The sequence below is a fragment of the Danio rerio genome, chromosome 19 (genome assembly GCF_052040795.2).
Source record: "Danio rerio strain M-AB ecotype USA chromosome 19, GRCz13ab, whole genome shotgun sequence".
NCBI lineage: Eukaryota > Metazoa > Chordata > Actinopteri > Cypriniformes > Danionidae > Danio > Danio rerio.
The window spans coordinates 49529709-49555000 of record NC_141039.2 but is presented as its reverse complement, the minus strand read 5'-3'; the positions used below and the strand labels follow the sequence as shown (position 1 = coordinate 49555000).

The window sequence follows — 25292 nt, the reverse complement described above, 5'->3', positions numbered from 1 at the left end:
GTGGAGCTGTTTGTGATAACGCTTCATTTTAATGGACAGTTTTTGATTTTGGAATTACACAGCTTGCAATTTATTTAGATAACCTACTTCTGATCTTTACTAGTATTTCAGTGTATAAAGCAATTAGTAGACTTGACCTAAAGGAAACATTGAGAACTTGTTTCAGTCAAACCAATTAACTGACTTGACCATTAAAAATTGCTTACACCCAATGCTTTTAAAAAAGTAAAGTGAGTAAACTCTTCTTCAGTCTGACTTGACTGTCTAAATTGTTGCTTTTAAATGCATTAGTTCACTTTACTTTAATAAAGTGAGTAAACTCATGGCTTTTAAAGCAAGATTAGTTAAATTAATAAATTTTTTTAAAGCAATGGGTTTACTCACTTTTTTAAGCGATTAGTTAACTTGACTTAAAAAGTGAGTAATTTTGCTGCTTTTAAAGTGATTAGTTGAGTTAAAAAAGTGAGTAAACTCTTCTTCAATCTGACTTGATTGTCTAAAATCATTGCCTTTAAAGTAATTAGTTGACTTTACTTTGAACAATTGAGTAAACTCATGGCTTTTATAGCAAGATTAGTTGACTTTTTTAAAAAAGCAATGAGTTTACTCACTTTTTAAGCGATTAGTTGACTTAAAAAGTGAGTAAACTCTTCTTCAGTCTGACTTTGACTGTCTAAAACCATTGCCTTTAAAGCGATTAGTTGACTTTACTTTAATAAAGTGAGTAAACTCATGGCTCTTACAGCAAGATTAGTTAACTTTTTAAAACAATTAAACTATTTTAATGCAAGTTAGTTGACTTTTTTTAAGCAATGGGTTTATGCACTTTAAGCGATTTGTTGACTATTGAGTAATTCTGTTTCCTTTAAAGTGATGTTAGGTGACTTAAGTGAAGTGACTTTACCTTAATAAAGTGAGTAAACTCATGGCTTTTAAAGCAAGATTAGTTGACTTTTTAAAAAAAGCAATGGGTTTACTCACTTTTTTTAAGCGATTAGTTGACGACTTAAAAAGTGAGTAATTTTGCTGCTTTTAAAGTGATTAGTTGAGTTAAAAAAGTGAGGGAACTCTTCAGTCTTACTTGACTGTCTAAATCGTTGCTTTTAAAGGCATTAGTTGACTTTAAAAAAGGGAGTGAACTCATGACTTTTAAAGCAAGATTACTTTTTTAAACAATTAAACTGTTTAATGAAATTAGTTGACTTTTTTTAAAGCAATGGGTTTACACACTTTAGGCGATTTGTTGACTTTATTGAGTAATTTTGCTGCTTTTAAAGAGATTAGTTGAGTTAAAGTGAGTAAACTCTTCTTCAGTCTTACTTGACTGTCTAAAACTATTGCCTTTAAAGCGGTTAGTTGACTTTAATAAAGTGAGTAAACTCATGGCTTTTACAGCAAGATTAGTTGACTTTTTTAAAAAGCAATGGGTTTACTCACTTTTTTAAGCAATTAGTTGACTTGACTTAAAAAAATAGTAATTTTGCTGCTTTTAAAGTGATTAGTTGAGTTAAAAAAGTGAGTAAACTCTTCTTTACTCTTACTTGACTGTCTAAAACCATTGCCTTTAAAGTGATTAGTTGACTTTACCTTAAAAAGTGAGTAAACTCATGGCTTTTACAGCAAGATTAGTTGGCTTTTTAAAATGAGTAAATAAACTGTTTAATGAAATTAGTTGATTTTTTTTAAAAGCAATGGGTTTTCTCACTTTAAGCGATTTGTTGACTTTAGTATTTCTGTTGCTTTTAAAGTGATTAGTTGAGTTTAAAAAAGTGAGTAAGCTCTTCTTCAGTCTGACTTGACTGTCTAAAACCATTGCCTTTAATGCGATTAGTTGACTTTACTTTAATAAAGTGAGTAAACTCATGGCTTTTAAAGCAAGATTAGTTAATTTTTTTGAAAGCAATGGGTTTACTCACTTTTTTAAGCAATTAGTTGACTTGAATTTAAAAAGTGAGTAAACGTTGCATGCCAATGGTGTAGATTTGCTTTTGACATAAAGACTGACATGCAGTGTCAGTTATAAAAGGTGAGGTATGGTTAATTGTGGATGATCATTTGTTATTTGTGCTTCTGAGAGGAGCTGTTTTTGATAATGTATCATTTTGATGGACAAAAATGATATTAGAAGTACATAGCAACCTATTCAGATAACCTGAAGTGATTACTTGACTTTATTTTTAAAAAGTGAGTAAATATGGGGTTTTTAATGCAAATAATTTGCTTAACTTCAAAAGTAACAGGTTTACTTGCTTTAAGTTGACTTAAAAAGTCAGAAATTATATTGTTTTTAAAGCGATTATTGTTGACTTCAACTTTAACCCTAGCTTTCAATCCAATAAGTTGACTTCACTTTAAAAGCAATAGATTAGCTTACTTTTTAAAGCAAGTAGTAGACTTTACTTTAAAAAAGTGAGTAGACCCGTTGCCTTTAAAGTGATTAGTTGACTTTATTTAAAACAATTGAATAAACCCAATGTTTTAATGCAATAAGTTGACTTTACTATAAAAGCAATGGGTTTACTCACTATTTTAATTGATTAGTTGACTTTAAAAAGGTGAGGAAACTCGCTGCTTTTAAAGCAAGATTAGTCAACTTTTTTCAAACAATTGAATACCCCCCTCCCTGTTTTTAATGCAGTTAGTGTCCTTTACTTTAAAAACAATAGATTAGCTCACTTTTTTAAGTGATTAGTTGACTTGACTTAAAAAAGTGAGTGAACTTAACATACTTAACAGGGTGTAGATTTGCTTTTGATATTGGTCACATCATGGAGGACTACACGCAGTGGTTACAAAAGATGAGTTGTGTCTGACGGTGAATGACTGTGTGGTTATTTGTGATTTGGAGAGGAGCTGTTTGTGATAACACTTCATTTTAATGGACGGTTTTTGATTTTGGAAGTAACCTGATTGCTTTTAAAGTGAATATTTGACTTGGATGTGCACGTCAGGACGCTTTATGAGTCTGATGCCGACAGGGATCAGTGCTTCTCCTGACGCTGCTTTATTGTTGTCCACAACTTTTTAGACAACACTGAAACTTCTCAGATGTTTTTTTTTCCTGCACTGCGTTCTTGGCTGATGTTCAGATGCTGGATTATGACGTGTTTTATAGTCATTGCATTCTGAGTTTTGCAATGAGGCTAGAAACAGGCTAGGTTTAGACACAGGCTAGAAACAAGTCAGAATATCTGCTGGTGCAGTAAGATAGTTATACTTGGTACAATTTCTTGAAATATGAAAACTTACCTAGGCTTTATCCTGGAAAAATCTGGATCCCTTATCCTTGAAACAAGAAAATTAATCTGCCAATGGCATAAGCAAAATAATCTCATGGCAAAGGGAAAAACTAGATTAGTTTGCTTACCTAATTGGCAGATTAGTTAGCTTGTTTTAATGAAAAACTCCCTTAATTTTGGCATTTTATTTTTTGAAAACAACACAATATGTGTAGCTCATCTCGAAATGCTTTTAGATTTAAGGATTTTTAGATATTTGGACTAGAAACAAGACAAAAATCATTATATATTCTGTTTTAAAATGAGCCAAAGCATTTAAACTTGACATTAGATTGAGAACTAGAGTTAAATCAAGATCACATACACATGCATATTGTCCATGAAAATGAATATAGTTCATTCATTAGTAGGTACAATGCAAAAATATATTATTTGTTGCTTCTTAAAATATACTGAAGCCTAATTCAACATAACATAACAGTCTGTTTTTTGACTGAAGGACAAGTATATATGTTTGATTGAGCATTTTTTTTTTAATTAGGCAAACTTAAAACAAGCTAAAATACAGCTATAATGAAGACTTAAAACTACAACGCTGGTCTGAAAATTATGTCTCTTTTACATTTGCACTTGAAATGCCTAACTTTAAGCTTAATCAACCAAGAAATAAAGATAAATAATCATAAATCAGACACAATAGATGTACACAATCTGATTCTGCATAGTATTTTATACTTAAGTGAAGATCAATATGATTATTTGGCTTTAAATAAAATTTAACTCTTGACAAGAAAAGATTTAGCAGTGAATATATATATATATATATATATATATATATATATATATATATATATATATATATATATATATATATATATATATATATATATATATATATATATATAATTTATTTATTTATTTTGTCTCTTAAGGACAAGTAAGTTTAATTGAACATTTTAATGAGCAATCTTAAAACAAGCTAATATACAGCTAAAATAAAGACTGAAACCTTCAACGCTGGTCTGAAAATTATGTCTCTGCTATATTTGCAGCTATTAAAAGCTTTACCAACTAAGAAAAACTGATAAATAAAGTTAAATCAGACACAATAGTCTTACACAGTCTGATCCTGCATAGTATTTTACACTCAAAACAAGATCAATATGATTATTTGGCTTTAAATATGTAACTCTTGACAAGAAAAGGAGATTTAGCAGTGAATATTTTGTCACTAAAGGACAAATATATATGAATTTGACTGAGCATTTTTAATGGATAAACTTAAAGCAAGCTATTAAGGTAAATAAAAGTATTAAAAATATAAAGCTAGTCTTAAATTTAGTTTTTTTTTTTGTTAAAATAAATGCTTTTTATGGGTTAAACTTTAGTTTTTGTTACATTAAAATGAAATCAAGAAGCATTTTCTAGACAAGCAAACAATATTGTCTTGTTTTTGGACATATTAAGTCAAAATTTGGTGAGTTTTCCTCAAAACAAGCTAAATACAAAGGAAAAACTCCTTGTTTTAAACACAAATCACTTAATATTAATTACTAAAGTAGTTTATTTTTTTGCTTGGCTATTAAATGCTTCTTAATGTAAGAATATTTAGATCTTTGGACTAGAAACAAGACAAAAACTGTTGGGAAGAGAAGCGTTTTTGGCAGTGTGATTGCAATTAACCAACATTTGCAGTTAAAAAAAAGATGAATAATCTTTAAAACAACTACAATAATCTCACACAATCTGATCCTGCACAGTACTGTATACTTAAAATAAAACCAATAGGGCTAGAAATAAGATTGTAACTCTTTATTTTCAGAGTCGGAGCTTTATAATAACAGAGCCGTGGCATTAAAAGCATTACGTCGAGCACTTTAGCTGTCAGAAAGCTGATTTACGTCAACACGGACGGCTCTGTTCAGGAGGTTTTCGCTCCAGCAGCGTCTGGCGGGGTTTTGCAGATGTTCAGGTGGACTGCACACATCGGGATGATGGTCGTGGGCTTTTGCTGTCTATTTAATGACAGGAAGTCCGACAGACCCTCGGGAGCTCTTTAAAGGAGGATCTGTGCTTCTACACTCTACATTTATGGTTCATGTTTTTATTTTTTCCCTATTTATTTTTTGCTTTTGACTTGTTTTATGGGAGCTTGAGATATCGGCCAACAACTTTTAACTGTGAATAGTTTGAAAAAGTGACTTTTTAATAGTTCTGCAGTGCTATATCGTCTGGGTTGTTGTATATTACGCTACAGAAAAACATTGTAATAAACTGCAGCACATCTGATATTTTACACACTTATTTCTTTATAAATGATTTCTTATACATTATATTACTTCAAGCTACTGAAATGTCACTAAAAGTCACTTTGTTAAACTGGCTAGCAGTGGTGGAAAGAGTACGGAAAAGTCATACTTTAATGGTACCATTATTACCATTAATACTGTAAAAGTACCATCACTTGCCTAAAAATGTAGTGTAAGTGGAGTAAAAGTATCGGTTGTAGGTATTACTCAAAGTATGAGTAAAAAGTAGCCCTTTCAATAGTACTCAGGAGTAGTGAGTATTACACTATAAAAAGCTGATGTGTTTACATGTACATCTACATTTTGTAGATGTGTGTAAACGTAACATTCTGTAGTGCATTTAGTGATTGCCAAGACCGCACATAACATCATAAGTCGTCAATATTTGGTTAGATTTAGGTTGTGATGTCAGGTGACCAAAATTCAATGTCTAGCCAGCGTCTAAGGACAACGTTATTTAGATGTCCAATAATGACGTCAAATGATGTTGATATTTGGTTGATTTTAGGTTGTTAGAAAGTGACTAAAATCCAGCATCGAGCCAACATCTTAACCCAACGTCCTATTGATGTCAAATACTGATATTTATTCGTCAGGAATGGCAATCAAAATACAACGTCTGATAGACCTCATAGTGGTAACGTCCACATAATGTCAAGCTGTAACATCATTAGACGTTAATATTTGGTTGATTTTAGGTTGGACATTGTTGTTGAGTTCTGACGTGAACCCTATTTTCATTTCCAAACAAAATGCAATGTCCTCATGATGTTAGGATACAATGTCAATCTGACGTCATGTTGACGTCAACCCAGGCTAATTGTGGAAACGTAGCCCCGTGGACGTTTCTGGAGACCGCGAAATACGGGCTGTTCGCGCCCGCGCTGTTCTCGCGTGAAAAGCCGCCGGAGGCCGCTGTTGAGCAACTGTCTGTCGGACTGACTGACTGACTGACTGAACAACCGACTGGGCGGCCGGCCAATCAGCCAACCCAGCCATCCTCCTCCTCCTCCTTCCCTTAACCCAAGCTACGATTTACAAAAGCTGTCCAGAAAAGAAAAACAAAAGCCCTTGTGCGTTTTTGACAGAATTTTTGGATTTCAGTGCATTCTCGCCCCGTCATGAACTCGTTCGCTTTTATTTTTTGGATTTTGTTTTTCATCTTACCTGATTTCTGGAACCGCTCTTCCCCAGACTCAAACCCGGTCATCGCCGTGGCCGGCTCCTCCTCCTCCTCCTCCGGGCCTCCTCTCCGCCAACAACTACACTACGAGCTAAGCGGACAAACTGGTTGCGGCGGGAAAGCCCTCCACACGGAGGTGAGCCGTCAGCCGGCGAGCGCGAAGACGAAGAGTGGCGTCACACCGCCCCGTAGTGTCCGCTCGAAAAACGAAATGCAGCCATACTTACCTCCGGCCACGTAAATCGTGGTCTCCAGAAACGTCCGTGGGGCTACGTTTTCAGAATGAGATTGGGTTGGTTGACGTCCTGTGCCTGCTGGGTGTTTAAAGCCATTTCGGTCACCATACAGTAAACATCCGTCATCTTCTCATCAGTGACTTGCATCTAAACCGTCTCTGGGTCAATGTGTGTAAAGATTTTGGACGTCTTCTTTGACATTTTGCTGCAATTATAAATCGCCCATGTCTTGAGGTAGTTCATTATGATACTTCTATGCGCGATTTGATTGGACAGGAATCAAAAGACAACTCAGCCAATCCCTATAGATAAGAAAAATAACGAGTAAAGTCTCTAGTAAAGTCAACAGAGCAGAGATCAACATCCCATAGTGCAATTCACAACTGTAAATAAACCCCAAAACCATTGGTGGAAAGAGTACTGAAAAAGCATACTCAAGTAAAAGTACCATTACTTGCCTAAAAATGTAGTGTGAGTAGAGTAAAAGTACCTGTTGTAAATGTTAACCAAATTAGGAGTAAAAAGTAGCCCTTTTAAAAGTACTCATGAGTAGTGAGTATTAAGCTGTTAAAAGTTGATGCATTTACATGTAACTTGTGGATGTGTGTGTAAACGTAAGACTTTGTAGTGATTCTTTAATTATTGCCCAGCAGGTACACAACGTCATAAGACATTAATATTAGGTTAGATTTAGGTTGTGATGTCAGGTGACCAAAATTCAATGTCTAGCCAGCATTGAAAGACAACGGTATTTAGACGTCAAATGATGTTGATATTTGGTTGATTTTAGGTTGTTAGAAAGTGACTAAAATCCAACGTTGAGCCAACATCTTAAACCAACGTCATATTGACGTCAAATACTGATATTTATTCGTCAGGTATGGCAACCAAAATCCAACGTCTGATAGACATCATAGTGGCAGCATCCACACATAATATTTGGTTGATTTTAGGTTTCAATTTTACAATTTCTGAGAAAAACTACTCAATTACAGTCATTTGAGTGTTTGTAATTAGTTACAGTCACCACTGCTGGCTAGTATAGTCAAAGAGCTTAGAATGACCTAGAGGCGACACTCTAGTGTAATTTGGGAAACAGCCACTAGAGGGCCCGGCAGCCATTTTGGAATGAAAACTCCAACAGAACAGCAGCATATTATAAGTCTGTAAAATAAACTATTAAAAGTGCTGATGTTTGTGATAGTAAGTGTTGTATTGTCGTCTTTCAGGTTGTATCTCAGCTTTAATGCGCTTTTTAAATAAATAAATAAAAAACACAGCAGCTGCTTGCCATCGCGAAAGTAATGAGATCCAATGGACGGCCGATCACTTTCACTAAAAAATGGCGGAATCCGGGGCTGTTGCTGGGCGCTGCTGTTGCAATGGAACGTTCTGAGTGTCGCCTCTTGGTCATTCTAAGCTCTTTGGTGAAGTCAACAGAGCAGAGATCAACATCCCATAATGCAATTCACAACTGTAAATAAACCCCAAAACACACTAAATACCAAATCTATTTTTTCTTGTTTAGAAAATGCTTATTAATTTAAGAACTTTTAGATAGTTGGACAGAAAACAAGACAACTCTTAGTAAGAAAAGCAGTGTAAATGTTTGTGTATGTTACTAACTTGGACTGGTTTGTTACTGTAACTAGTTTTATGCATGGTTGTTTCTGGTTGAGTTGACATAACGATGACTTTTGCAGTAATAAAGCAGGTTGCAGTTTCCTTTTTAAAAAGCATATAATTATCAAGCATGATGTCTTTCAAGCTTAAGTCATGAACAGCACACTCAATGATCAAACGCTTTTCTTCTTCCAAAGCGATTAAATCCCACGTGCTTTTCTCCGCCTTTTTCCATTCTCCTCTTCATTCTCCGTCCAGCTCAATTACACTGACGGATGTAAAGCAGCTACAGATTAGTATTTGCAGACGCTCGTGTGATCTGCTTGGCTCTGTTAGACCCAGTCGGCTGAAATAATATTATGGTGCAATGGTTAAAAAACAAGCAAGGAAAATAAAAGCCTTTTTTTTTTTTTTTTTTAAACCAGGACGCGCATGCTGTCAAAAGACGTACTACAGTTCAGGATGTCAGAGTTCATGAAATGCAGTCTGGCAGCGCATGCTGTCTGAATTCTGCACCGCTGAGTAACTGGCTTATCATCAAATACAGACTGAGGAGTGTGTGTGCACATCTGAAAACACTAGTAATGCCACTCTTCCTCCTTAGAAACACTTCAGCTTCGATTAGACACCGTTAATAAATCATGAGTGGGAAGATCTGGCTTGTTAAAAACTTTAAATGTGACTAAATAAATAACTGAATCATTCAACCTTAAACCTGTTTAAATTTAAAAACCATTGAAAAGTTGTGTGAAACACTTAAAGGTGCTTTAGATTGCATTAGGGCAGTATATTAAATCATTCTCTGATATCTACATAGTGAGTATGTGGCTTAGGTATGCACTCAAATTCTCCAGAAACAGTTTTACAGGACCATTTAGAGTCCCAGGAGTTAGCCCTATAGGATTTGGTTGGTTTTGACCCTATTTGGAAGGCACATTAATATTTATGAGTTCTGTTCAGATGCTCAAGCTGAGTGTCTGACACTCTCTCAACAACTACAACAACTAAAGAATTACCACAACAGAACAATCACTATAGTTGCTGTTACCATAGCAACTATAGAATCGCCATTAGAGGTCAAATATTAGTGTTAGTGTTACCATAGAAACAATAGAATTGCCACAACAGATCAATCATTATGGTTGTTGTGTTGCCATAGCAACAATAGAATAGCCACATCAGATCAGTTACTCTAGTTATTGTGTTACCATAGCAACTATACAATCGCCACAACAGATCAATCACTGTAGTGGTTTTGTTAACCTAAGCAACTATAGAATCACCACAACAGATCAATTACTAATGTTGTTGTTACCATAGTAACTATAGAATCACCACAACAGACCATTCACTATAATTATGTTACCATAGCAACTGTAGAATTCCCACAACAGATTGATTACCATAGTGTTAGTGTTTCCATAGCAACTGTAGAATCGCTGTAACAGATCAATCACTATAGTTGTTGTGTCACCATAGCAACTATAGGATTGCCACAACTGATGAATCACGATAGGTGTTGTGTTGAAATAACAACAATAGAATCACCACAACAGATCAATCACCACAGTTGTTGTGTTACCCTAGCAACTATAGAATCACCACAACAGATCTATCACTACAGTTGTTGTGTTACCACAGCAACTATGGAATCACCACAACAGATCAATCGCTACAGTTGTGTTACCATAGCAACTATAGAATCACCACAACAGATCAATCGCTACAGTTGTTGTGTTACCCTAGCAACTATAGTATCACCACAACAGATCAATCGCTACAGTTGTTGTGTTACCATAGCAACTATAGAATAACCACAACAGATCAATCGCTACAGTTGTTGTGTTACCCTAACAACTATAGAATCACCACAACAGATCAATCGCTACAGTTTTTGTGTTACCCTAGCAACTATAGTATCACCACAACAGATCAATCGCTACAGTTCTTGGGTTACCCTAGCAACTGTAAAATTACCACAACAGATCAATCGCTACAGTTGTTGTGTTACCATAGCAACTATAGAATCACCACAACTGATCAATCACTACCGTTGTTGTGTTACCCTAGCAACCGTAAAATCACCACAACAGATCAACCACTACAGTTGTTGTGTTACCATAGCAACTATATAATCACCACAACAGATTAAATTCTATACTACTGTAGTGTGGTTCAACAGCACATCAGTGTTTAGATGTGGACTCCAGTATTGAGCTTGTTTTAGCTGAATGAGCAGTAATTCAGGCTAATTGTGCAGGAACATGAGGATGCAGTTACCATATTTGACAGGCCAGAAGATGAAGTGTGGTGTGCTGGTGTTCATCCGTCTTCATCAAGCGAGTCTCGGTCTGATGAAAGACTGCAGATTGAGCTGGAGGTGCGCAGGGGTCTGTGTGGGGTCCGCTTTCGCTCGCTCGCTCTGGAATTCTGGAAAGAGTGAATCCCGATAACATTCTTGTCCAGTCAAAGGTGGCTTCTGTTTGTCCAGGGATTATCCAGGAACAGGCACGGCTGGTGTGGATGTGCTGTGATCTTTTATCGTTTGTTTCAGGAAACGGAGAGCTAATCTCTGACGCTTAAACTATCAGCTGCTTTATGAAGAGATGCTTTTATGAGAGAAAGGGGGAATCCAGGGTGTAGATATCTAATCGCAGTTTCAAGTGATTGTTCATCATTTGCACAATTGCATGTTGCTTCAATCCCAAATTACTTGTTTTATTGCTGTGGAACACAATGTCCTGGCATTTCTTTTTTTAATATTAACTGGGATCTTTTTGTTTTTTTTAAAGAAATTGATACTTTTATTTGGCACTGGTGAATTTATTGGTCAAAGGAGACAGTAAGGAGATTTCTAATGTTACCAAATATGTTTATTTAATATAGTTGAACTTTTCAAAGCATCTTGAAAAAAAAAAAAAACATGTTTCCACAGCGTTGTTTCCAACATTTTTGAAATTAACAATGCTGAAAACTCAAGACATTTGTTTTCATTGATATTTCAAAATATAATTGGGACTTGTGGAGCTTCCCATGGTTGGATTTGCTCTTCAGTGTTTGGACTCAGCAGTGAAAATAAAACCACACTGAACTGAGCTAAACTGAACTTCCAACTCCTGAACTTCTAGAGCTTCTGTCTTCAGCTGCTTTGACACAATCTACATTGTAAAAGCGCTATAGAAATAAACATGAACTGAATTGAATATAATATTGCACTTAAGTACATTAGTATGATACATATTTTTATTTTTATGAGTAAAAAAACAGGACATTCCATTTTGGTGTTGGTTGGCATCTGACATGTTATAAAGGCATTTTACTGTACATTACTTTAATTTATGTAAATAAAATAACATACTTATTCTAATGCACATGCATTCAAATATATACAAAAACTATCTCTCTCTCTCTCTCTCTCTCTCTCTCTCTCCCTCTCTCTCTCTCTCTCTCTCTCTCTCTCTCTCTCTCTCTCTCTCTCTCTCTCTATATATATATATATATATATATATATATATATATATATATATATATATATATATATATATATATATATATATATAGTTGGAGACAAATGATTAACCCTTCTGTTAAATTAATTATTATTAGTTTTTCCAAATGTCCAAAGTCCACTTTAATAAAGAGAAGTTTTTTTCAGTACATTTTTAAACACTTTTATTCACTAATTCTTTTGTCTTTATATTGTATTCTATTTTATTAATCTATACTATTTAATTAATTGTTTTGCATGTATATATTTGAAAAGAAAATGTGTGTGTGTGTGTGTGTGTGTGTGTGTGTGTGTGTGTGTGTGTGTGTGTGTATATATGTATATATATATATATATATATATATATATATATATATATATATATATATATATATATATATAGAGAGAGAGAGAGAGAGAGAGAGAGAGAGAGAGAAATAATTTCTATATTTAACATCTATGCAAAAAAAAGTTTCGTATAAGTTTTGATTTTAGTATCAGTTTGTATTACATATAAATAAATAAATAATTAAATATAATTATATTATTTTTTATATTTTATAATTATTACTATTAATATATTTGTGTGTGTGTGTGTGTGTGTTTGTTTGTGTTTGTGTTTGTGTTTGTGTGTGTGTGTGTGTGTGTGTGTTTGTGTGTGTGTGTGTGTGTGTGTGTGTGTGTGTGTGTGTGTGTGTGTGTGTGTGTGTGTGTGTGTGTGTGTGTTTGTGTTTGTGTTTGTGTGTGTGTGTGTGTGTGTGTGTGTTTGAAAATGAGTGCCATATAGGAGCAGTGAGGAGATTGTACATAAACAAGGATGTAAGGATGTTGCCAGAGTGGCTTTTTGGTTTCTTTTCTTGTGCATCCCAGACACTAGCTTCCCATCTGAAAGAGCTTTTAGCTTAGGGGTTATATAGTCATCCAACTTCACTATTTGTAATGTTCAGTATGTATTTGAGTAATGATGGATGGTTTCTTTACTTAAAAGCTCAAATTTGATTATAATAATTTGTTTTGTTGACAGAGTTTAAGGTTTACTGGATCATTATCATTGACACCTTACAGATGTTAATCTATCTTTTCCATCGGACAACCTTAGTAATATTTTATTTGTCAAGTTTAAAAGGCACTTTAACACTTGTTTATTTTATTATAAAAAGATCAGATATTTTGTTTAAATATTTTAGTTTTTGACTATTAAAACTGTTTGCCTCAGTAATGTTGGTAAATTAAAATGAAGCGGTTAAAATATAGTAATAATCCTAAATGCATTGTTAAAAAAAATCAATAATTATTGATATCGAACAGCAATATCACCCAGCCTTATGTATATATATATATATATAATTTTATTTTTTTTAGTACTAGAATTAATATTATCATTAATAATATGTTTTTGATTAACTTGTTACACAGAAGGACATTTTAGATGGTGTCTTATCGGGAAATATTTTATAGAATATTCTTGAAAATATAGTGAGAAAATGGCATCTGATGTGTGTGTGAACTACTGTACATCCCTCGACCTAATGGTTACATAAGTCTTCTGCCAGAGAGCTCAGACTGACTGTGGTTAAAGCTGCAGGACTGTATATCTCTAATGGTGTCACGTGTGTAGTGACTCAACGTCTTGGCCATAGATAAAAAAGTCATAGATCTTCACACTCCTCGTTTTCCAAGCTCGTGTTTCTGGATAAGCAGCACTTTAGATTTAAAAGCTGACGCTGGATCTCTGGCTCTTTGAAATAGCCATTGTTGAGTTGTGGTGTTGGTGTGTGCAGTGAAACGCGGAGGTTAATCCACAGGGTTTCTTTCACTCGGCCACACAGCACGTCTGAAGAGCCGAGCAGGATCGGCTATTTTAGGGGTGACTTCCTCTGTATCAGAGTTTGTTTTGCTGGTGGACGGAGCCAAAAGAAACAAGCGGGTGAATATTCACTTGACGGGCTGAAAAGCTCTTCCTTCCTGTTTTACAGCTCGTACACATTTATATGAGCACTACAGGGAGAAGTTAAAGAGTCACATTTAATATCACGTTGAGATCATGAGGAGAATGAAAAGTATATATGAGGCACTTTTTTAGGGTGAAAGGGAGAAAAAAATATATATATATAATATTATATGAATATAATATTTACCTTGATGTTTCATAATACCTTTTAAAACCTCATAATGCATTTGGTTTGTTTTGATCTGGACGACTTACTACACACTCATATTTTTTTTTTATAAGGGACTGAAACTTGTTTTTATTGTGGCGCAGTGGGCAGCACGTTTGCCTTACAGCAAGAAGGTCGCTGGTTCAAGCCTCGGCTGGTTCAGTTGGCCTTTCTGTGTGGAGTTTGCATGTTCTCCCCGTGTTGGCATGGGTTAGGGCGTTGAGTCGGCTAAATTGTCCTTAGTGAATGTGTGTTTTCCAGTGATGGGTTGCAGCTGGAAGGGCACCCGCTGCATAAAACATATGCTGCATAAGGTGGTGGTTCATTCCGGTGTGGTGACCCGAGAATAATAAAGGGACTAAGCCGAAAAAAAAATTAATAAATATTATTATTTTATTATTATTAGTAGTATATTTAAATTTTTATAACAAATATTTTGAGAAAAATAACAACTAATAATGTAAAGTTTGAAGACAAAATATTTTTTTAAATAAGTGCTGTTCCCAAGTAGGGAGTATATTTTATTTTAGCACGTTTTTAATTGTTTGCTTCTTAAAACAGTCAGGGGTAAACCAGGGGTGTCCAAACTCGGTCCTGGGGTGCCGGTGTCCTGCATACTTTAGTTCCAACCTCATTTAAACACACCTGCACCTGATGGTTTATTTCCGGCAACTGTGGTGTCGGAAAAAAGAAGAAGCAAAATAACGTCCATTAAATTACAGAAATTTACTGTAAAATAATGGATATTAAATTACAGAAATTTACCCTAAAATAACAGATATTAATTTATAGAAATTTACCGTAAAATAACAGATATTAGATTACAGAAATTTACTGTAAAATAACGGATATTAAATTACAGAAATTTACCAAAAAATAACAGATATTAAATTACATAAATTTACCTTAAAATAACCGATATTAGATTACAGAAATTTAACATAAAATAACATATATTAGATTACAGAAATTTACTGTAAAATAACAGATTTTATAATTACAGAAAGTTACCGTAAAAAAAAAACAGATATTAAATTAAAGAAATTTACCGTAAAATAACGAATAATAAATTACAGAAATTTACCGTAAAAAAAAACAGGTATTAAATTACAGAAATTTACCGTTAAATAACAGATATTAAATTACAGAAATTTACCGTAAAATAACAGATATTAGATTACAGAAATTTACCATAAAATAACAGATATTAAATTACAGAAATTTACTGTAAAAATAACAGATATTACATTACAGAAATTTACCATAAAATAACAGATATTAAATTACAGAAATTTACAGTAAAATAACAGATATTAAATTACAGAAATTTAACGTAAAAAAACAGATATTCAATTACAGAAATTTACCATAAAATAACGGATAATAAATTACAGAAATTTACTGTAAAAAAAAAACAGATATTAAATTACAGAAATTTACTGTAAAATAACAGATATTAGATTACAGAAATTTACCATAAAATAACAGATATTAAATTACAGAAATTTACTGTAAAAAAAAACAGATATTACATTACAGAAATTTACCGTAAAATAACGGATATTAAATTACAGAAATTTACTGTAAAAAAAAACAGATATTACATTACAGAAATTTACCGTAAAATAACGGATATTAAATTACAGAAATTTACAGTAAAAATCAGATATTAAATTACAGAAATTTACCATAATAAACAGATATTAAGTTACAGAAATTTACCGTGAAATAACAGATATTAAATTACAAAAATTTACCTTTAAAATAACAGATATTAAATTACAGAAATTTACTGTAAAATAACGGATATTAAATTACAGAAATTTATTTTAAAATAACAGATATTAAATGACAGAAATTTACCGTAAAATAACGTTTTTAAATTACAGAAACTATGCAGGACACCGGCCCTCCAGGACCGAGTTTGGGCACCCCTGATTTAAACCTTATCACAAACCATTGCAGAATTAATCACTTTTTAAAATCAGAAAGTTATCCAAATCAAAAATATAAAAATGTAATAAAATATTATAAATTTGTGTACATTTAAATTCTTTTAATGTTTTTTTTTTTTTTTACAATAAAAAAGGATGATTGCATGATCAAATACAAAACATATTTAATTTAATTTAATTTTCCTTCGGCTTTATTTATCAGGTGCCACCACCATGGAATGAACCACCTACTTATCCAGCATATGTTTTACACAACAGATGCCCTTCCAGGTGCAACCCAGTACTGGGAAACACCCATACACACTCATTCACACACACACACACACACACACACACACACACACACACACACACAGGGAAACTGAAGCACCCGGAGGAAACCCACGGCAACTCGAGGAGAACATGCAAACTCCACACAAAAATGCCAACTGACCCAGCCAGGACTCGAACCAGCAAACTTCTTGCTGTGAGGCAACAGTGCTAACCACTGAGCCATCATGCCACCCACATTTATAAATATTATTTATTAAAAAAACAACAACACTTCTCTATTTAATCTTCAGGTGAAGTTTGGTTTGTCTGTTTCTCTGTCTGAGAAAACCCACTGAGGTCTATACCCAAACCCCAAGTGAACCAGTAATTCTAGTCATCCTAATTTAGTAAACAGAGCCAGCTTCTCCAGTCTAGTTTTAGGAGCTTAATGAATTTATGAGGTCTGATATCCATCGGTGACTTTAATAAATGAGCCTGCGGTGCTTGCTTTGTGCTTGCTGTAGGATTAATGTGTATTTAATTGGTATTTTATTTACGTTGGGGGTTTGCAACCAAATAAGAGAGGGAAAGAAATCTAAAGGTTAAAATGCAGTGTGTCCTGTATAGAAATGAGAATATTTTATTTTATCTTTTGGCATTTGTTTCACGCTGGAGTATTTTCTTTTGGGAAATTTAGTTACTGCTGGCATTAAAAACATCCATTCAAATATGTATTGAAATATGCTCATTTTTGCTATGATCGTTCTGGAGGAGACAATTTATTTTTTTCTTTATATCAAATTTTTTTTGTGTTGTTTTTTATTTAACTTAGGTGTTTTTTCAAGATTTTCTAGTTTTATTTTTGTTTCTTAACTCACATAATTTTTTAATTAATAAACTTGTGTACAAGTGTGCCGTTGATTTCAGGTGTTTGCATATTCCTTGTGCTCTCAGTATTTTAATTTAGAGTTTTCATCTGTTTTAAGATATAATTAACTGTAACAGCTTGAAAAAGTGAATAACAGATGAAGAGAGCTTTCCTTGTGGATATTACTGTATATACACATATATAAATGCAAGAAAAGTGTCTGTTTTAAAGGTTTCAAATAACATTTGAGATACTAAAATGTCAAAATATGAGTGAAATAATCATCATTCAGCGTAACATACAAAATGAAATGATGTAATAATACATAGTCAGAGAAACAAACTTTTGTGATTCTACAGTTGCTATGGTAACAAAACAATTATCACGACTGATCTGTTGTGGGGATTCTACAGTTGCTATGTTAACAACAACTATTGTGATTGATCTTTTGTGGCGATTTTATAGTTGCTATGGTAACACAACAATTGTCATGATTGATCTTTTGTGGCAATTCTACAGTTGCTATGGTAACACAACAACTACAGTAATAGATTCTTTGTGGCAATTCTACAGTTGCTATGGTAATACAACAGCTACAGTTACTCATCTGTTGTGGCGGTTCAACAGTTGCTATAGTAACACAACAACTATAGCGATTGATCTGTTGTGGTGATTCTAAAGTTGCTATGGTAACACAATAGCTACAGTCACTCATCTGTTGTGGCGGTTTACAGTTGATATGGTAACACAACAGCTATAGTGATTGATCTGTTGTGGCGATTCTATAGTTGCTATGGTAACACAACAACTAAAGTAACTGATCTGTTGTGTGCAATTCTACAGTACTATAGTAACACAACTTCTATAGTGACTGATCAACGCAGACAGACAAATTGCTTGTCGCTAGAATTTTGTCTCATCGTGTGTAGTCTGGATGTTCTGTTCTGTGCACAACCAGACCCTAGTGGTGTTAATAAACCCAGGAGAAGAGATGGGATTTCCTGCGTGACCTTTCATGTGTTGCTCTGGGAAAATGTTGCTTTAGGAAACTGCCGTCTCCATTATTTGCTGAAGCTCTCAGAAACTATATTTCAGCTCAGCTCGTGATTAAACATGTCAAATTTTCCATTAAGTCAAAATCAAGGGTGTAATGGATGAACTGCGAGAGTGTTCAGAGAAATGATGAATAATAATGCAAACCTCCTTTGGGAAACTAAAGGGAGTCCAGAAATAGTAGGAAATTAAATGTGTGTGTGCATTAAAATATAAAATTATAGCTAGAACAGACTATTTTTATTGATAAAATGCTAAATTAAAGAGGTACGTTTTCATGAGATGAAACAGATCTTGTACAGAGGGGCAGAGCATTCCACAATCTAGGACCAGCTACTGCGAAGCCACAGTCAACTCTGCCTTTCAGCCTCGACTTAGCGATACATAACAACCTCTGGTCAGATGACTAAAGAGACCGACTTAGGGTGGGTTTCCAAAAATCATCGATAACCAACTAAGGTCGCAAGTTTACAAACTTAGTTCATTGAAACTGCGCCGCAAACTTGTATGCTTGCAACTACACCTCTGGAGCTGTAGTTAGAAACATAGATCCTGGCTGTGTGCTATTCCCAGCTATACCCTATTCATTAAGAGCATTCTATCATTGAAACTTGGAATGATTGTTTAAAAAAACATTAAGGTCATCACTCCCAGGTGTAATTTGCTTTTTAAAGCATTTTTAAAGTTCAGTTTTAGCGATCTTCATGTTTACCATTGCGTTCCCTTCGCAGTGCACTTTAAAAACATTGATGTCATTTTGAACACACCCGTGTCTCATGACGACAGCTATTGACCTATTATTTAAAAGCAGAATTTACATTACGACTCCAAAGCTTGTGAAAACAAAAAACAAAAAAACATTGCACGTGTTAATGCTTTTCATTTATAGTAGTTTACTTATTAAGTATCTGTACTGTATATCAGTGGTTCCCAACCTGGGGTCCGCGCCCCCCTAAGGGGGGCGCCAGAGTTCACAGGGGGGGCGCGGGAGAGGATAAGTATTGAGGTAGAAAAAGGCATAAAAATGCTCCACTATTATATAGGGCTTTGCAATTAATCGAAAATCCGATTTAGATTTCGGTTTCAAACGATTATAAAAAGCATTAATCGAGATAAATGATTATTGCATCATATTTCGCCACAGTTGTACACGTGTTGATCTTAAAAGCGCGAAAGAGCTTATGTGTGTGTGCAGCACGATCACGCAGTAAGAAGCATGTGGCCGCTCAGCATTCACTCTCATTCACACACGGAGACGAGCAGAGGAGCGCAGATATCTAAAGACATCTTAACGTGAGCGCTTTAATGGTCAAATAGGTGTCAAAACGCGGTGTTTAGTGATTATTTACATTAACCCTCATTTGTATAATAAACAAACGAGTTGAGGATCAAAAGACGTGAAAGAGAAACCATTAGACATAGATACAGCGCGCTATAATCCTTCTGCCCCCTGTTTTTATCATTATTAAACAAACATAACGAGAAAACCCTCGCTGCTCTTGACTGAAGGACTGCTGTAGCTAAAGTGTTTTTCTTACAGTGAAGATGCTTAAAGCACAGTTTGTTTCATATTTTTATTCTATTGTATTTATTTCTCTTTCCTTTGCAGGGTGGAAAATAACTGTGTGTATACACTTGAAGTCAGAATTATAAGCCCTCTTGAATATTAGCAAACCTTTTCCTGCCCAATTTCTGTTTCATGGAAAGAAAATTTAATAACTTATTTCTGAACATAATAGTTTTGATATCTCATTTCTAATTACTGATTTCTTTTTGTCTTTGCTATAATGACAGCACATAATATTTTACTAGATATTTTTCAAAATACAAGCATTCAGATTAAAGTGCAGTTCAAAGGCTTAATTAGAGTAATAAGGCAAGTCATTATAACGGTAGTTTATTCTGCAGACAATCAAAAATATATATTGCTTAAGGTGGCTAATAATATTGACCTTAAATTGGTTTCAAAATATTTAAACCTGTCTTTATTCTAGCTAAAATAAAACAAATAGAAGAAAAAATATTATAGGAAATACTGTTAAAATTCCTTGTTCTGTTAAACATAATTTGGGAAATATTTATAAAAAAAAAAAAAAAATCTCAGGAGCGCTAATAATTTTGACCTTAACTGGCAATGGTTTTGAATAATCGTGATTACAATTATGACCAAAATAATCGGGATTATGATTTTTCCCAAAATCGAGCAGCCCAAAAAAATAAAAAATAATCTAAACACATGCTTAAAATTCCAACATAATAGTGAAAATAATTAAAATAAATACCTTTAAATAATTATTTAAATTTTGCTCACTCGCGCAATCTGCTTGTCAACGTATCGTAAAGGCAAAATCAAAACAAAAATGGCAGACAAACGTAAATGCAGTGATTCTTCAGAGGCGAAGAAAAAGATTAGACAGTATGACAAAGCCTACCTAAATTTTGGTTTTATTGAAGGCCAAGACAAGTTAAAACTGATTAATTAATATTTTCTATACATATTACTATATATTAATATTACACAAACACACACACACACACACACACACACACACACACACACATATATATATATATATATATATATATATATATATATATATATATATATATATATATATATATACACACACACAGTACATATGTGTGTGCGTGCGTGCGTGCGTGCGTGTGTATTTATATGGTGGGGGGGCTCCAATGTTTGTATATGTTTATTGGGGGGGCCCCAAAGAAAAAGGTTGTGAGCCACTGCTGTATATGACGTGGACCTGCTGGTTTGAACATTTCTGCAGTGTTTGCATGTGTCAAATTGTAAAAATAGACTTAAAATAATAATAATAATAATCATCTTCATCAATATTAATAATATAATTTTATTAATTTTATTTTATTATTTTATTTTATAATATTATAAGATTTTTTCCATTTCCTTATGAATAATAAATATAAAAATTTTTTTTTCATAATAATCCCCTTTTTATTTATTTTTATGATTCATATATGATATTAGAATAGTCTTCGCTTTTGTATGTTTTAGAATAGAGACTGCAATATTCACAATAATATTTGTAAAGCCAACACAGACCGTATAAGTGCCGTTTACATATATTTCAATCAATATGGAAAGCGAGTGCATGTTTTTACCAAAACTAATATGGATTTTTTTAAACAATTATTTAAACAATATAATTTGCACAAAAAAATGATGAGATTATTCTCTAAAGAAGTTGTTCCTCCACCCCGTTTAGAGCATCATTATGGGCGTTTTACGTTATAACTAACGTGGTTTAAGTGATGGATCTGCGACAGAGAAACTATGCGCTTTGGGAAACGCTCGTCACTACATTGTTCTTTTTTCCAAACCATGCATCGCACTATAATAATTCAGCCACGAGTTACGTCGTTGTTTGGGAAATGCACCCCAGACTGATGCTCAATCGACATGTCTGACAGATAAGACGGTGCCAGGCCATTTAGAGATTTAAAAACAAAGAGAAGAATTTTAAAAGGGACTCGATAGTGCGCAGACAACCAGTGCAAAGAGCGTGAAACTGGTGTCATGTGCTCATGATTCTTAGTACCGGTTAAAAGCCTTGCAGCAGCATTTTTAACTAATTGTAAATGGGAAAAGGTTGTCTAACTAATCTCAAAGTATAGCGAGTTACAATAGTCCAGCCTAGTAGTAATAAAAGCATGAGTTATTTTTCAACATTTTGTCTAGATAGAAAAGATTTGACTGTTTTTAAGAGTCGAAGCTGAAAGAAGCAGGATTTAACCTCTGCATTAATCTGTTCATCAAATCTCAAGCCATCATCCAGAATAACACTCAGGTCTGCATAGAAAAACTAGATTTTTCAAAATTACTATAGGTGCTCTTAGTTATTAGCAATGAGTTATTAAAACTATCATGTTTAGAAATGTGTTAAAACAATCATCTCTCCATTAAAGAGAAATTGGGGAAATATAAATATCAAGGGGGTCTAATGATTCATATTTCAACTGTATCTAAGTATATTATGTACGTAAAAGTGCAGATTATACAGGGGTAAGAAGAGATAATGCACAGTCTGTCCAGTATAAAACATTACATTTATACTGGGAAGTCCCCATTATGATAGCTTTACGAGTGTGTGTGTGTGTGTGAAATAGAGTGAGAGTGTGTGTATTTGTATGATTAATATTTGCTCTTATCTTTCTCACATTAAGGTTTTTGTAACACTTGTGCTGTATCCGAGCCTCAGGTTCTGCCAGAGTTTAGGGAGTAGATTGTTTTATCAGTAAATGATGTTCTGCTCAATGGGGTGAACACGCACATTAAACTAACTGACGCCAATTTTACATTATGCTCTGTGTTAAGCAGATAGCTCAGTCTATATATTTTAGCTGGCCTTAAACTGTCACATATGTCATACATACTGGGTTTTTTAAAGGATATTTCGTCAAAATATTAAATTCTGTTATGTGCTTATGGTCCCGAACAGGAGTGTGATATTTATCATGTAGGATAATATGCTAACTTTTTATGTATCAATGTATGACCGAATATAATGGAGTATATCCATCACTGCACACAATACAAAGTGTATTTAATTATCTAGTTTAGTTTTATCTAGACATAAGAATATATTTTTTTTTACCCCATTGTCAGATTATTTTGCTTGTTTCAAGACAAAACTCACTTAAATTTGAAGCATTATTTAATTTTTTTTTTTGCTTGTTTAAAAATGCTTTTAGATTGAAGAATTTTTGGGATATTTAAACTAGAAACATTTATTTATTTATTTATTTATTTATTTTTATGTATTTGTTTATTTATTCTTTATTTATTAATTTATTAATTTATTGTTTATTTATTTATTGTTTATTTATTTATTTTTATGTATTTGTTTATTTATTCTTTATTTATTTATTTATTTATTTGTTTATTTATATATTATTTATTTATTTATTTTTATTTATTTATTTATTTAATCTTTTTATTTATTTATTTATTTTTATTTATTTATTTATTTATTCATTCATTATTTATTTATTTATTTATTTATTTATTTGCTTATTGTTTATTTATTTGCTTAGTGTTTATTTATTCCTTGTTTATTTATTTATTTATTTATTCTTTATTTATTTATTTATTTTTGCAGTGAATTTGTATGCAAAAAAAAGCGACCAGCAGAATTCTTCACATTTCTCTGTTATTGTTGGACAGAAGAAGGAAAGTCAGGGCATGAAGGTGATAAACTGATAACAGATTGTTGAACTAATCCATTAAAGCATTCTTCAGCAGCATGTTTACAGACGATTTCCTTTAGAGAAGGCTTTGTCGTCATGTCCTGATTTTCAATAAGTCTTTTCTCAGTTTTAATGGAGGCATGAGGAACAGTGGTGCGCTTCATACCTGAGCATGTGTGCTTGGATATTATAATGTCTGCTTTTCGCTTTTGTGGTTTTTAGTGCACAAATGATGTGACCGCAACATCCCGGTGCTCTGGCACCCATCTGACCTCTGTCCAGCATCATGTTTGCCATGCCAGTTATTTATCTATTAGTTATTAGTTTATTTATTAGTATAATTATTTGCTTGTTCTCTTCTCTTTCATTCTTTCTCATTTCTCTCCACGCTGTCTGTCCAACTGTACAGTTGAAGTTCTAAACACAATAGTTTTATTAACTAATTTCTAATAGCTGGTTTGGTTTTGTTTTTCCCTGTTTATTTCTGTAAAGTAAGCAAGTAAAGTAAGCAAGTAAATTAAGCAAGTAAATTAAGCAAGTAAAGTAAGCAAGTGAAGTAAGCAAGTAAGTAAAGTAAGCAAGTAAAGTACGCAAGTGAAGTAAGCAAGTAAAGCAAGCAAGTAAAGTACGCAAGTGAAGTAAGCAAGTGAAGTACGCAAGTGAAGTAAGCAAGTAATGTAAACAAGTAAAGTAAGCAAGTGAAGTAAGCAAGTAAAGTAAGCAAGTGAAGTAAGCAAGTAAGCAAAGTGAGCAAGTAACCAAGTAAGCAAAGTAATCAAATAAAGTTAGCAAGTAAATGGAGCAAGTAAAGTAAAGTGAGCAAGTAAAATAAGCAAGCAAGCAAGTAAAATAAGCAAGTGAGCAAGTAAAGTAAGTAACATAAGCAAGTAAAGTAAGCAAGCAAGTAAAGTAAGCAAGTAAAGTAAGCAAGCAAGTAAAGTAAGCAAGTAAAGTAAGCGAGCAAAGTAAGCAAGTAAAATAAGTAAAGTAAGCAAGCAAGTAAAGTGACCAAGTAAAGTAAGCAAGCAAGTAAAGTAAGCAAGTAAAGTAAGCAAGAATGGTAAGTAAAGTAAGCAAGTAAACTAGGTAAAGTAAACAAGTAAGCAAAGTAATCAATTAAAGTAAGCAAGTATGTAAAGTAAGCAAGTAAAGAAGGTAAAGAACGTAAAGTAAGCAAGCAAAGTAAGCAAGTAAATCAAAGCAAGCAAAGTAAGCAAGTAAATCAAAGCAAGCAAAGTAAGCAGGTATGCAAAGTAAGCAAGTAAAGTAAGTAAGTAAAGTAATTAAGTAAAGTAAGTAAAGAGAGTAAAGTAAGCAAGTAAATAAGCAAATAAAGTAATCAAGCAAAGTAAGTACAGTAAGCCAGTAAAGTAAGCAAGTAAATTAAAGTAAGCAAGCAAAGTAAAGTAAGTAACCAAGTAAAGTAAACAAAGTAAGCAAGTAAGAAAAGTAAGCAAGTAAAGTAAGTAAATCAAAGTAAGCCAGTAAAGTAAGAAAGCATAGTAAGTAAAGTAAGCAAGTAAGTAAAGTTAGCAAGCAAAGTAAGTAAAGCAAGCAATTAAAGCAAAGTAAAGTAAGCAAGTAATGTAAGCAAATGAAATAAGTAAAGCAAAGTAACCAGCTAAAGTAAGCAATTAAGTTAAGCAAGCACTTGAAGCAAGTAAGTAAATAAAGAACAGTAAGCAAAGCAATAATGAAGTTA

The 25292-nt window shown here is 33.2% G+C and overlaps 1 protein-coding gene across 2 annotated transcripts in view; it reads left to right on the top strand.

Annotated features, from left to right (window-relative positions):
* angpt1 (angiopoietin 1) overlaps positions 1–25292 on the top strand; it is a 363643-nt gene that overhangs the window by 226837 nt on the left and 111514 nt on the right.